The following is a 10,479-nucleotide window of genomic DNA, read 5'->3' as shown; positions in this document are numbered from 1 at the left end:
CCTCCATCCACGAGCCCATGCCGCCGTGCCAGGCACTTTGCATTGCATCTACTGCTGGCGATCGATCGGCGGCGTGTCTCTAGCTCCGAGTCCCTAGCCAATAACCAACCGCTCGTCATCTACCTCTTCTAGCTCCAGCAGTCTAGCGGCCGGCATCCCCTGCATGCCTCGATCCATCCTTCTTGCCGGCCCGGCCGCCTTGCATGCTGGCGCTGCTGCCTAGGCGCCTAGCTAGCTAGCTAGCGGTAGCTTTCCGGCCGGAGGGCCCGACCGTCGATCAGGGACTCGGAATACTCGACGCATGCACGTATATTTGCGAGTGCATGTACACGTACTAGTAGCAGACTAGTAGTAGATGATTATCTATCTCTGCATACGAAACGTACGCCTGCGGCCTGGCTCTTGCCTGGCTGTTGCAGGGCGCGTGCGCGCCTTTTCGGTGGTGCTGCATCAGGATCGGCATCAATGCAGGCACTGGCGCGCTCGAGCTGCATGCTAGCATACGCCAACACAACCAGGCCATCCACTGCTCTCGACTTGTATTGTTTCAGGTAGGTAGGGTAGGCTTCCGCACAGAAATTTAGGAGGAGCCACCCCTCCCTGCCTGTGCCTGCTGCCTGCTGCGCCTGCGCTGCGAGTAAACTGGACGTGCGTGCGCGATCGAGCGCGCGCTGGCGATTGGCGAGCCTCACCTGTCACCTGTCATATGCATGCAAAGTCCACGGTCCACTGCACTACCGCAATGTGCAGCAAAATAAAAAATGCAACCGACCTGTGCAAATACCAACCAAAACTATGTTGAGTCCTACGGAGATACGAAGTTTATTTGTTTGACTGCAGTTTTTTAATATTGGTTTTTTTCATGAGAAGTCAACAACAATTTTCAAAAATATGTTTAGCTTTCTGGTTCAGGAAGTTACGAAAAACTTTCCATACAAACTTAATTAGCCTTTTTGAGCTTCTTACTTCGCGGAAGTTGCCAAGAAGCTCCACAAACAAGCCGATACTCGAAGAAGAGATCCTAACTAGATGGCCTTTCTTTGTAATGCTTTTATTTTTAGAAATATTTTTTTCTGTAAAAAGGAATGTATTGTGTCTTTCAGCATTAATATAACTAACCCCCAAAAAAGAAAACATAGCCTAGCAACGGTCATGTCCCAACCCTTAGCTTCCTTCATTGAATGGGCCGCAACAGTCATTTCCAACCATGGCCAACTGCAGACACAAGCCATAGCCTAGCTTCAGAGTGACATGATGCAATTCTACATGACCTAGCTACTCCTCTAGCTTTGTGCTCCGTGCCTTGGGCCAACCTCTCTTCTCTTTTGTCCTTCTCTTTCGTCTTCACCCCCCTAAACTGCAGGTGCAGCCCTCACTACTAGAAATAGTAGCTTCCATATAGCTTCCATAATATTTTGCGTGACGTTTTAAAACTTCATCATTGAATATGCCACATCTATGATGAAAATCTCAAGTTCGTCATAGATCATTGGCGGGAGCCCTCGACCGCTATGGAATTATGATAAAAAAAACACGTGTCATAGAACAACATCTCATATCGTCACAAAACGGTGCGCCATCAACATCTCGTATCAGTGACGCCAGCAACTTGTCATAGAACCGGTGGGCCACATGTAGCGTTGGGACCCATAGGTCCACTTGTGATGCTAGAGGATCCAGCGTGTCTACATGGCTGCCATGTGTAACGACGAGGACCTGCCGATCCACGTGTCACGACCGTGGGTCAAATATGTTAACGCGGGGTCCACTAGAGAGGTGGACCCGGTCATCCACGTGTACGAGTGCGGGCCCAACACGCCGACATGCTAACACGTGTAACTGTAGGTCTTGGTTGACTGATCCAACATGTCTACCTGGCAGCCACGTGTGGTGATTGGGACCCAACTGTCCACGTGTTAGGGGTGTTGACGCAAAATCCTAGCGGTGGTGGATCCTGCATCAGCATATGAGGACTTGGGAGATCTGCTTAACTCTAGTGCAGAATCCAAATCGACGCGCGTGGTGTGCGCGAGCGTGCCAGTCAGTTTAACCATTCAACTGACAAGGTGGAGATAATCCTTCTTGGTGAGCGTGAGTAGCTCATCGGCTATCCAGCCGATTCAACACAATTGGCGATAACCATCGGCTGGAGAGCCGATAGGAGACAGAGCGCTGTCGAGTTCTTGCTCCACCATAGCCAAAGCCACAAGCCAATGAGATTCAAACTAACATCACTACCAATATTTTTAGGTGAAACCACAGCTATGTGCCCGGTAGATGCAGCCTAGAAACACTCAGCAGGATGTTAATTTAAACCCCGCCAGTCGATGAATCCAATCATAATGAAACTCAATTCCAACGGCACTCGAGGGGCAACCAAGATTAAGATGCAACAGGCTATTGAAAATAGATCTATCGTCTATTCCAACAGAATTCATAACAATTGATGTGTCGTAAACGGCAAGACGATAGAACAGATAAATATCAGCCGATGCAAACTCGCGGGATAACTTGTGAATACCATTGATCGAGACAGAAGCGATGCGCCGTAAGTCAAAGATCCAAGATACTCGATAACGGGTAAATGAAACCAGACCCAACGACAGTGATGCGCCCGGAAGTTCAAGTCTAGTACACCTGATGACGGGGACTTGCAGCTTGCCAGAGATCGAGGTCGATGCAGCCCAGCTTGCTAGAAGGAACTCGTCGAGAAGCTACATTACTCCTACTCCTAATGCAATGGCGTGAAGCTAAAAAGGTAAATAAAAGATAAATGTGTTGTATATTGATCGTGTGATTAAAAATTACAATGGCCAGGACCCTTTATATTTATAGGGTGGATGGCATTTGACGTTACATAATTGGCATTTAATCACGTACAAGACAAGTCACGTACACAATATTTTCTAATCAAAACTCTATCTCTAACTAACCCAACTCTATCTCTAATCAAGCTTATCCCTAACCAACTCTATCTCCAGAATATTTTACTCTATAAAACGACCTCCCGTACGTGCGCTTCCCTTGGATGCCGAACTGTTGGAACTATTGCTGTGTACATGTGTGCGTTGATTTCCTTCTTTTAATCTTCTAGCTTTCTTGCTTTCTCTTTCTTCATGCACACGTTCCTGATTTCTACGGCCAGCTCGCAAATAGCCTTATTTAGAAGATTTTATCATTTTTTTGCATCATCGGCCGATTCCTTCATTTCAGAGCATATTTCCAAATTTTGGTGTTAACACAGGCTCCCCAGTTTCGGAATATGAATTCCTTCATACTCCGAAACTAACTATAGAAGTCCGATAATTCGGTGTCAACACAGGCCCCGTAGTTTCGGAGTATGAAGGCTTCATGTTCCGAAACTAATTATAGAAGTCCGACGATTGCCTTTAGAGCCAATAATGTCTGATTGCAATATTCAAAGCCACATCGACTCCTCTTGAAATATAAAGAACCCCATCGGCTTGATGCCTTGATCCCACTCTGAGCCGATAAATTCGCTGGCAGTAGAAACAACAGATCAGTCGTTTTGATGTCAACAAGGGGTGTGGGTCAAATATGTCAGTGCGGGATCCACTGGAGAGGTGGGACCCAGCCATCCACGTGTACGGGTGTGGACCAACAGGCTGACGTGGCTACCACGTGTAAATGCTAGTCCCGTTGGGTGGGGCCCGACGAGCCACGTGTAGATATGGAGCCTGCTTGCCCGGTCCAACATGTCCACATCGTGGCCACGTGTGATGATGGAGCCCGCAGATAATAAGGCCTCAGCCTATTTCAAAGTCAGACCTGAGATGAAATTGCTATGGAGTTAGTCCAGGTTTGAGTGAGCCACCAAGATCTACTCGATCTGGCCCAGGAAGAGAAACATGCCCACATTGAATAACAAGTCTGCTGAACGAGCCCTAAAAAGTGAGCAAAAATTTTGCTGCCGCATAGGTTCGAACACGGGCCAAAGGCGGTGCGGTAGATGCTATCAACCACTGCGCTAGTCAAGGTTTTTCGACTATCTACACACTCGCATTCTTTTTTAGCAAAATACTCACACGGGGATGCAACGGTTCCTGTTCCCGCGCACGCTCACCGAGACGCAGTGCCGCCTTAACCGTGAGTGGAGAGGCTGGCGGTCGGCGGTAGTTCCAAGAGGGGTTTCAAGAACTCCTCCTCGTCATCGTCGCCAGTTCCAACTCCAGTTCGCAGAGGGGATTTTAAGAACTCCTCCTCTCGTTTTCCTCACCATTTCCCAAAAGAAGGGTTTTCAAGAACTCCTATTGTAGCCCCCGCTTGGCCCCTTCCACCGCCCACATTCGATCACTGTACGTCGCGCTGCTCTACCTCTCCATCACTTTGGCTCGCTGCCATCCACGCGCCACAGCTCCATCCATGCTGGCGCACAAAGCCCTCGAGTGGCACCCCCTCGCGCTCCACGTCGCGCGAATGTAGTGAGGAATGTAGGATTCGTGCCGAATGCGATGTGTTCTTCGGTCAAATTGGACATATCTATTGAAACTAATTCACCAGATTAGTGTACCTTTTGCTTGATGAGGTCGAGGACTGGTTACTTTTCTGTTGATTTTGGTTGACGAGGTCCGATCCAGCACTGATGATTTTCTGTTGATGTTGCAAAGGTTTTTGGTATTCCTTGTCCTAGGTTTTCCTAGGAATAATGAGATTATTGTTGCAGTTATGCAAAATTAGTAACTTGGAATTGATTCTAAATATAATCGAAGTATAATTCCTGGAGGCCGAACGTGAGAAAACCCTTACCATCCTCGCAAGAAAACCCTCGATCGCCTTCAATTCCTCCCCTTTGTCTCCACAAATCCCTAGCCATCTAATTTGCGGGGTACTCTAGCGATTCGGACCACTCCAGCCACTGCAGTGGCGGCCCGCAGGTGGCACGCGCCATCGCGGTGTTATTCGGTCTCCGATGACGACGCCATCGTCGGAGTAATCGAACGACGCACGCTGTAGTGCAGACACGGAAACAACATATAGAGCAAATTAAACACTGAAAACAAACAATTAAACAAAGAACGAATTGGCTCCAAATTATGATGACTAGATTATGAAAACAAACAATTAAACACGAGGTCCACATCTCAAACAGGTAGCATGCAGTGCCATCCTACTGCAACGACACACTGACACACTACTACTTCAACTGAAATTACCTCCTGCGTAAACTTAGCACACGTGGAGCGGTATACCCACTAGATCCTCCAAGTCTCAATCAGCTGGTGAAGAAGCGCTTTGGTAAGAACTTGCTTCTGAAAGACAAGGTTCAGCTGTTCTCCATCAACAAGTGGAAGAACTAAAGAAGAAGACTGAAGTAGCAGAGGAGCGCTGGCAAGAACTCAAAAACAGTACGAGGAGCTCAAGAAGCAACAGGATGAGAGCAATGTCATCCTTATGAAGATCTTGAACCTGAACACCCCTTTACCTCTTCTCAGCCCTGATCCTATGTGTGTGGAGCTGTTGTCAGCACTACTTAGCATTCCGTCGTGACCTCCGATGCTTGTGTTACGAATTTATGTGGCTCTAAACTGTCAATTAACTAATGGTGGTGTCATGAACTGGTTGTAACTTAATTATGGTGAACTTTCTGTGAATTCTGTTGTATCATTTGGTGTTATATGATGATATGTATCTATAAACATGGACATGCATGATATGGGCACGTGTAACATCCAGAAAACAACACGTGTAACATCCAAAAATAACGTGGTCCAATAAGAAACTGACACGTGTACTAATGGGGAACTAACACGTGGATCAATAAGAAAAGAACATGTCATAAACAGAAATGGAAACGTGGACTAGTCAGAAATTGACACGTGGACTAATAAGAAAAAGACACACAGAGCAGTCGTGAAATGACACGTGGACCAATAACAAAATAACACATGGAACACTAAGGAATTGACACGTGGAACCATAGAAAAAAAAAAGACACGTGGATCAATAGAAAAATGACACGTGGACAACTCGGGAAAGGACACTTGGGCAAACTGGAAAATGATACGTGGACAAACTGAAAAATGACATGTGGCCAAATGGGAAAAAGACACATGGACGTGTAAGAAAATGACACATGGACTGATGAAAAGACGACACGTGTCCATACGAGTGTGCGATACATGGGTGAATAGAATAATGACACGTGTCCTCTTTGCGCACGTGCTGGCCAACACTTCACCTGCCAGCGTGGACAAAGCCACATCACGTACCAGCGTGTTCGGACCATGTCACCTGCCAGCGTGGACGGCACCACGTCAACTGCCAGCGTGGATGGGGACACGTGGATCCAGAAGTTCAGTGACGTTTTTGCGATACGTCATAGAACGGAAAATGGTTCTGCGATGAAAGTTTTTTCATCACAGAAAAAATCAGTTATGTGACGTTTTTTGTCAGTTCGTCACGTAAGTACAAACTTGACGCTCGGTTTTTTACGGACTGAAATTCGTCACTAATTCGTCACAAAACTTCCTTTACGATGAATTTGGCCTTTCGTCACCGAAGCTACGATTTCCACGGTGCCTAGAGGGGCCCGAGCTGCGAGAGACATCTATGCATCTCCTTTTGAGCTTTTCAGCCGCAGGCAGGTCCTCCAACTCGCAACCGATCACAGACAAGCTGAACAGTGAGCTTTTCAACCACAGGCAGGTCCTCCAACTTATTTTAGTGCATTTACCGGTCTACAAGCCTAATCTGGTTGCATAGGTTTATTTAGGAATATTTACAACTTTGAAGGTTTTTTGTCTTCTCTGCGTGTGTTGGGGGTGATGGATTAAATTAAATCCAATTTTATGGTGCCCATCCAGGTTTTCCTCCTTATAATGAACTATCAAGTTTTGCATTATATTGATCCTTTTGATGTCTGTGTATATATATGTATGTTGGGTAAGTGGCATCCATCCCCACAGCCATCATGCCATGCTTTAGCTCTACCTCAATCAGGTCTACCCTCCACTCCATGCAAAAAACACAGAGCACCAATTTTTGGAAGGAGCAGAGATCTGGGGAGATCAAAAGGGTTAATTTCCCTACCTGAGAGAAAAAGAGCAGGAGCGGATTGGATGCTCTGATCTAATATCACTAGGGCAATGCCACTGAGACTGATCTGAGAGAAAAAGAGTTGCATTATTATTAGGGTGGGCCATGGAGATGCATGCATGCAAGGTAGAGTACCCTAGCTATGAGGCCACTGCATGCTCCATTGTCCATTCTCATCATCATGCAAGCTTCCCCAAATGGCTCCTCTCCTCATCACAGGGAATTATAGCCGGTGGGTCTCCCTCTTTTGCTGTAGCACTCGGATCCCTTTTCTCATTTATGAGTTATGGAGCCCCCCTGGCCTTCCACTAACTCTTTGCCTCCACACAGTCCACTTATATATGCTTGGCAAACAGAATGCAGAGTGCCACATGCACCAAGAATACTGGGGTTCCGTTGGATACAAGAGTAACCCGACCACAGTACTACACACTTCGGTCATCCACTCATCCGATCATAAATAGAGCAATGGTTTCTACGGTATCCTTCACATTGATTCTCAATTGACGTGCTAGGAAAAAAATTCTAAAAAATCTCACAAAATAAAGAAAAACGTCCAACCATAGATTTAATGAACCCATTCACAATTGACAACAGTAGCCATGGATCTAAAAAGTTTCTACACGCCCACCTTTGTCACTAAAACAAAAAAGAATCAAAGATACCTCCAAATACCTAGTCTTCTTAATTAAATTTGGGCAATTCCTCTTTTTTGTTGTGTTTTTTGCCTTCATATTTGCTTGTGCAGCTTTAGCCCATATGGGAACTCCTCCTTTTCAATATAACAGGCGGTTCTTCTATGGTTCGTTTCAAAAAAAAAAACAAAATATGAGGCAATTCCTTATTTGCCCCAATATTGCTACTCACATTCGTTATTATGAAAAATCACCTCAAAGCACCCAAGTAACTGCTTCTGCGGATGATCAGCAATTAATAAGCATCCATTTAATGTCATTCCTTTTTTGTTTTTGGAGACTCCATTTAATGCCATTCGTGTGGAAGAATGTGCGTGGATGTCCGTGCCGCGCCCCCGATGATCAATCAAGGCCTTTTTATCTCTGATGAGTGGCATATATGATCATAATGGCCCTCCTCCTCCACTACAGTACGACAAAGCATAGACCAGCGGCTATGGGTGGGAAGAGAAATCAGAAATGAGATCGAGACAGAGAGGCCGGCCGGGTACAGTACAATTACATCCACAGGGAGCACAGCAGAGAGCAGCGGCATGCAGCAGGGATCAATCGGCATATGAGAATGATGGCCCTGCCCTGTGCTGCGCCCCTTGATTTGTGCTGCGCGCCACCCCCCCATTCATGCCCTGCACCGCCTCTCTGCCTGCTGGGCGGCCTTTGCATGCTTGCAGCGCGTGCAGGCACACATGCGGCCAGCCAGGGTAGGAACTGCATGCGCCTCCTCCACCTCAACACCTCATAGCACAGGGCTGCAGCTGCAGCTGCAAGCATGCAGCGCAGTAATGCACGCACTGCCCACAACACTTTAAACTTTATTTTATTTTTCTTTTTTTTACCAAAAAAAATCAGCGGAAACACACGCGCGCACAAAACAAGAAGGCAAGAGTTTAGGCTTAGCATGGAGGGCTCAAATCGAGGCCACAATTCTCTTTTCAAACCAATTCCAAATTATTTGTTGTGCAATGTAGACCAAAGTATGTGCAATGATGGTACTATACGCTACCGTACCCTACCTATGCGTGTGGGTGCCTCTGTGTGACTGTGTGCGCGTGCTCTGCAAAATGTGGTTGTGTGATCGACTAAGATTTGCGAGCAGAGGATTCAGGGTGGAGGCTAGCTAGGCTAGCTAGCGCGTGCGTGCATGAATGAATCAATCAATCGAGACCAACAAGACTACTACTACTACGTGAGGAGATCCGACCAGCCAGAGCCAGCTACTACAGTGAGAGGACGTGCCATGGCGCTGCCTAGCCTTCGAGCTATATACCCTCTGATCGCTCGCTCGATCGATCGGTCTCCTGCTTCCATCTACGAGTAGGCAGCATGTCTGCAGCCAGCAGGCACGCGCCCAAGCAATTAGCTGCCTAGCTGTACGTAGCTGTGGCCAAGTATATGCATGCCTGTTTGCCTGGTGCTTGCTTGCGTGTGATACTGCTAGCTCCTAGAGCTAGTCAATCCTAATGCGTGCGTGTTCGATCTCGTCAAGTGTGCGTGCAGAGATAGAGCTTGGCTCCATGCAGGCGGCGGCACTTGCATGTTTTTTTCCTGAGAAAAATAAAAATTAGTATGTTTGATTCTCTTTTTTTAAAAAAAACAAACTCAGAGGCTCGCACACACACGGATTAACCGACTATATGGAATTTTGACTAAAAAATGTACTGTAGTTGTATTTTTTTTCGAACTTAAGTTTACATGTTTTGTAACAGTAGTAATAGCTCTATTATTAATACCAGTCCCATCGAATTTAGGCCAATTTTCTCTATTGTCTCTGCTCTAGCCAGCTCATTAGAATCAAGTAGTAGTTTATCATTTACATATGCTTACATTTTGATTTTGATTTTGAGAGGACATATCCCTTACGGGTTGGTTACATGCATGCAGGAGTACTATATTTGGTCAACCCGTGCATATAGAAATATTATTGCGCACTGTGTCTGGTCAACGTGCAATCGATGGGTGGACAGCACGTATGTGTAATAACATCGATCCAGTGAGTAATCATAGTACAACTCAGAGGCGCATACATGCCGCCGTGATGAATTCAGGGGAACATCCACGAGGAACCTTTTTTTTTTGTGGGCCATAATTGAGCTATCACTGCTATATGCCTAGCCTACCCTATAGCTAGGTCATCGCACTACCACCAACCACGCTCGTCTGGTCGACGTTCCATGCATGCATGCTACTCTTTCTGAGGAAGATAGATACAAGACGTTTGCACATGGATTTGGTGTGTATTAGATGACATTTTGACTAATGTTATGCAAAACCATTTTCATGTTTGTATCTTTGTGAACCTTGGATACTGACTTTTTTTTTGGTGGTATATGGACTCTAGAGGCATCTAGCATAATGGAACGAGTAAGAGTAAGAGCTTGCTTGGATGTTAACTTTGAATTCAATGTAAAAGGCATGTTTGTGAGAATAAACTACAATCTTACAATGTACACTACCACAGGATTAGAAAAAGAGAGCCCATGCGTGTAATTTCCAAAAATAAATCTGAATGATTTTGATTGTAGTAACACTAAAATTTTCAAAAATTAAACTTGTTACACCAAAACACCTCCTAGTTTTCCGAAACCAAAATATATAATATCGTAAATCATGGTGTTTCTTTCTCCAAGTGTCTGAAAATGCTTCGTATCCAAACAGGACCAAATGCTCTCTGTCGGCAACCAAGGACAAGGAGGCCGAGTAAGATTGTGGGGAAAAAGAGAGTAGAGGT

Source organism: Setaria viridis, chromosome 7 (genome assembly GCF_005286985.2).
Source record: "Setaria viridis chromosome 7, Setaria_viridis_v4.0, whole genome shotgun sequence".
NCBI lineage: Eukaryota > Viridiplantae > Streptophyta > Magnoliopsida > Poales > Poaceae > Setaria > Setaria viridis.
This window is presented reverse-complemented; position numbering follows the sequence as displayed.